The following is a 5,513-nucleotide window of genomic DNA, read 5'->3' on the forward strand; positions in this document are numbered from 1 at the left end:
TATTATTTAAACTAATTTTTGAATTATTGTTCAATCTATAATGAGTTTTGCATGTATCAAAAATATTTTTTTCTTATGAAAAAAAATATTATTTCGTTTTTCTTTCAACTCTATGTTTTTAAATAAATTTGGAGTGGTTACAGTGGTGTTATTTGACTTTAAATTATGTTTTTTTTTTTTAAATCAGGACGTAACTTTTCCATATTTTATGAATATACCCTTACACCATGTTTTCAATCTACGTTTCGATTTGCAAACGAGCGTGTGATGTATTTTTTATTTATGTGGACATAAATTTTAGCTTAAATCGGCCCACCACAACATGCGGGTGATTCCCACTAAAGTTTAATTCATTTTCATATATTTAAAGCTTTTTTATATATTTTCTTTTAAAAAATTATATTTTAGGGGCTCGTATTCTTTATTCGCTCAAGGCCCGCAGATTTTCGAGAACTTTCGGAGACAGGAGACAGCGCTGGGAAAATGTATGTGTGAATGTGAATTTGGTGTTGAGATGTTTGCCATCCTGTTTTTGAAACTGGTTATCACATTAGCACGTTTCCAAATTGCGAGCAATTAGTTTCTTAGTGTTTGTGGCTAGAAAGAAACTATTTCTCATTATATGCTTATTTAGGGGTCAAATTACTAGTTTTGGAACAAATTTGATATTTTACATGTAAATTTATAGCTGATTATAAAATTGCTACTTGTTTTTATATATTGTCTTAACCTAATTATCTTAAATCATATAATTGCCACATGTGAATCTGATTTATATTATGTAAAGATTGATTTTTTACATATAAAGTTATAGCTGAGTAACTAGTTTTTTAATACCCGGATCTAGGTTTTTATATCCACTACTTTCCGAGCCACTCATTAGTAAGTAAAGGAGTTAAAAAAGTCACATTCTTTATTGTCCTTAATATATTTTTGTGTTCATAAAGACGTTGCCATCAAAAAGTAAAGTTACTCATGATAAAGTCGAACATATTCATGGTGTATCCAATCGAACAAGAACATGTTAGCACAATCACACATGGGATTCCATAAAAGATGCTTTATTCAAGTAAAGTTGCAAAAGCAACACTTAGCTTAATTACTAACATTTCCTCTTTATGATATATGACTTGATTTCGATCTTGATAAAAAAAGCATAATATTTACAAAAATGACTTCGCCAATGTGACACTAGTGCGTAGTTTATCACTAGACTCACAACAGCCAATCGAGATGCATATCAAAGTCATACTACTTGTATCAACATACTTTCGCAGTTTGTTGCAGGTAGTAAGGTGACACCGAGTTTTGACTTGGTTAAGCATGGTCCATGGAGAAAGGAGATGAGCAAGCATTGTTGTGCTAAACAAAGATCTTCCAAAATGATCTTGGTTTGCGCGTTCGACAAATCAATTGTGGAAATCCTTGCAATATTCGTATGGATAAAGAAATGTTAAGAAGGAAACCAGTAATCAAGTATTAATTGTTATTAAAAACCACAAATCAGCAAACAAGATACAACTTTTTTTTCTTTTTATCCATTTGTAATGATTTGATTCTCACTACTTTATGAAAACCATGCATATCCATTTAGGTTCATAATTACAACTTGATTATTAGTAGAAGATTAAGAGAGAAATTAGGTAAATTAAGACATTAATTGTTAAAAAAAGTTTAGAAAATGTTTTTGAAACCAGATCGGACTTCTTCGGACTGTTAACTATGAACCAAACTGCATTAAACGAGATCTTCACCTTGCGAAAAACCTTTCCGGTTGACGGGTTTTAAATACCTTGTTAAACCGGGTTAGAGTCTCAACTAAGACCCACCATCATTTTTTTTAAATTTTTACAATTTTAAAACTCCAAACTAAAAAACAAGAATGGGTCTAGACTTTACTTGTCTTGAGTAAGTTAGAATAATTTGGCTTTGAAAAAAAGTGACCTTTGTCTAATCAAATAAATCTTCAATTATTTATTTTCCTACCTAAATACGCACCATGAAATTTTGCTAAACACATAAAAACAAAAAATAATTATTTAAGAAAAATAGTTAGTTGATCCTAAAATGATTTGATGTGTGAAAATCATAATTATTTTACATACATAGTAACTAAATATACATATATTATTTATTTAAATAATGTATATGACTGAAATGTACACGTTGAAATATTTTATACTTTTGAATAAATTCTCGAAAGATATACTCCGAAATTCCATACCAATAAAAATATAAAGAAAAAAGTAGATACATGAAATCTTCCAAGTATAGATGGTAAAATAAAATAAACAATTTATATAATACAATTTGTTACTTTTTAGATGTTCTAATAATATTTATAAGACTTTTTAGGGTAATCAATGCCTGATTTTTGGTGAATTGTGTGTCTATTCAAAAAGATATTATCATATCTAATCATTTCAACAATAAAAAACATGTAACTAATTAAATTCGGTGGAAGCTCCTTATCTATATAGTTCTAGATTTATAAAAAAAAGAAAATTTCATTAAAAAACACCTCCGACCTAAACGGGCAAAAGGCCAAACAATACACACACCCCTGACCCAAACTAATATACAGAGGGTATTTACACCAATAACCCCAACTAATATAATTACAGGACGTTCTATTTTTAACCCAAGCGTAACCTCTAGATTTAATCTCCCCAACAATCTCCCGAGAACTTCGTCTGATTTGATTGAAAACCAACTCGTTCCTTCCATTCCATATGCACCAGCACGAAATTATCACCAAGCCTTAAGAATGATTTTTTTTTTTTTTTTTGCTTTCTTTCCAACTTGATAATAATTATGGATATCCAGAGTGTCTTTGAAATCGAAAATAAATATCGGGGGAGGAGGGGGGATTTTACACCAGGCACTAATCTCTGCCCAAACTCTATTTGTCAATGAGCAAGCGGTAAAAAGATCCTCCAGTGTTTCCTCAAAATCCTTAAAAAAAATCTATATAGTTCTAGATGGGGCATTTCACCTTTTCAACTTTAAGCATCAATGACACATGCTAAAAATTATTATCATCATTGTCACAATTTAATTCATTAAAATTTTGAAAAATATGGCATTTTTGTTAACTTTTGAAACAAGTCTTCTACATTTAATACATATAATTACATAATTAATTGAAACAAAAAAAAGTTAGAACCGCAAAACACTAGTACACAATGATGACTATTCTGCTACGTAACAAACGTATGTACTATAATTAAAGCAACATGCACAACTGTTAATGCGGTTTCAAAGTTTTGATCAAACTTTCGCATATATTATATGTACCATAATTAAAGCAACATGCACAACTCTAAACGCAATTTTAAAGTCAAATCATTGTTTCTTATACATCATTTTTATTATTTTTATGACACATGTATTGTAGATTTGTATTGTATAATATAATAATGGAATAATGGATTTTAATAATCCAAACTTTCACTCATTGGCTGGCAATGGACCTAACTTCAAAAATAACCGGTAGTGGTCCCAACTTTTCGTATATTGTAAACCAATGGACTTTTACTAAAAAAACCTAAATTTCTTTTTGTCTTCTTATCCTTTTCGTTTTAGTAAAGGTCCATTGGTTTACATTATACGAAAAAGTTGCTAAAAAAGATAAGGAGGCAAAAACAAATTAAGGTTTTTATTAGTAAAAGTCCATTGGTTTACAATATAAGAAAAATTGGGACCACCACCGGTTATTTTTTAAGTTGGATCCGTTACTGGCCAATGTATGAAAGTTTGGATTATTAAAATCCATTTTGCCTATAATAATATAGTATTATGGTGTACATACAAAAAGAGACAAAAATGAAAGTACTTTAAAAATCATTTTCGAAAATAGAAAAAGAAAAAGAAAAAGACAGCAAAATAAAAATCAAATTGATAAATGACAAGAAAAGAAAATCCCAATTAAAGCACGTATACAGACGTTAACAATAATCGATTGATCGGTAAATTCGTAATAAATTAAACTCAACACACAAATGAAATTCAATAACTCGTTAGAAGGCTCAAATATGAAATTAAACCGTCACATACGCATTGTTGTTTTCCACATTAGCACCATCGATGTCCTTCACTTTTTCCATCAGAATTCCATAAACCTAAAAAAATCGTACGACGATTTTCTGAGGTTTAGGAAATGCTGACGGAAAAATTTTGATGGATTCGGAGAGTTACCAGCACATAGCAGTTCACCGCCGCTCAATTCCGGTCGCCGGAATTTCCTTTCTCCCTCCTGCGCCGCCACCCTAGGGTGGTGGCTGGCCGTTCCTGTGAGATGAGGAGGTGAGATTTCCGGTGTGTGCCTGTTCAGTATATATACTCCCAAAGTTCCACTTTACCCCTTCAAGTCTTCTTGCTCACCAACTTAAGCCCCTCATAACTCTTTATTTACAATGTAAACCTGAAAGTGAAGTACACAAAGTTATTTTTAAGTTTACCGTTTGTGACTTGAGATAACGTTTCGTCAAATTCAGCTGGAATTTGACTTGTTTTATATTTGTTTTAGTATTCTGAAGGAATATATTAGAATGATAACAAGTTGTTTGCGTATTTACAAAACAAAAAATGAGAGAATTGCGTGTATCCTCTTAAAATTTATTACTTGCGTATTTACATAACTATCCTATCCCACAGCAAATACCCTTTTCAAAAATAAAAGAACCGATTCCATTATTTCGGTCTTTACAAGGAGAAATTATTCCTGAGTTGAGCTTGGTTTCTTGCTTATAGCTAGAGCTGTTTATGGAGCGAGTTGAACTCGGCCAGCTTAAGGTTATACTTAAGTTTGAACTTAAACGAGTTGGCTCCACAAAAAGCTTGACTCACCTCATGGTTTGATGAACTAGCTCGTTTATTTTGTTAAATTTTAATGACGTATACATAAAAATCTTTACATACATGTAGAGATTATAAATAGATTCAATACATGTAAAACGAGCAATTTAGCAAGTTTACAATTATTTAAAACTTAAGCTTAAGAAGATTTAAATAAAAATCTTATTTTGGTTATATATATTATAGACATTGGAATTCTGGCTTAATTTAAGTGAGCCAAACCATTGAATTTACGTTGACTTGGCTTCAAGCCAATTTCGGACGGGTTTCAAGACACGAGCTTTTTGAATACCATTATTTACACCCTTACTTTTAACTTTTGTTTTACGTTTTCTATCTTTTTTTGGAACGACAAATTTGGATCACTGACGAACCACTGGAGTATCATCGTGCCACCAACGAAACCACCTGATCATAACCATCTCTACTAGGCATAATGCATATACACCAATTCATGAGGAAACCCAATAAATATGGGAAAAAACCCCCTTGTGGGATTCGAACCCATGACTTATTGAACCATTGGGTGTCAGCCCAATGGCCACCAGCCCGCATTCTAACCCGGAGGTGGCGGGTTCGAGTCTTGCTCGTTCCCAATGCCCCTACGGTAGCGGATTTACCCCCCAGACTCAGACTTGCTGGGTGGCGGTCTGCGA

The 5,513-nt window shown here is 31.9% G+C and overlaps 1 long non-coding RNA gene across 1 annotated transcript; it reads right to left on the reverse strand.

Moving 5' to 3' along the window:
- Positions 1-1,024: 1,024 nt before the first annotated feature.
- Positions 1,025-4,308, reverse strand: LOC118491729. Its single transcript, XR_004892132.1, has 2 exons — positions 4,198-4,308; positions 1,025-1,424 (listed from the first exon to the last, which is right to left on the reverse strand). It is a non-coding gene; the product is annotated as an uncharacterized LOC118491729 (long non-coding RNA).
- Between the last annotated feature and the right edge of the window lie 1,205 nt (positions 4,309-5,513).

This window comes from Helianthus annuus, chromosome 4 (genome assembly GCF_002127325.2).
Source record: "Helianthus annuus cultivar XRQ/B chromosome 4, HanXRQr2.0-SUNRISE, whole genome shotgun sequence".
Classification (NCBI taxonomy): domain Eukaryota; kingdom Viridiplantae; phylum Streptophyta; class Magnoliopsida; order Asterales; family Asteraceae; genus Helianthus; species Helianthus annuus.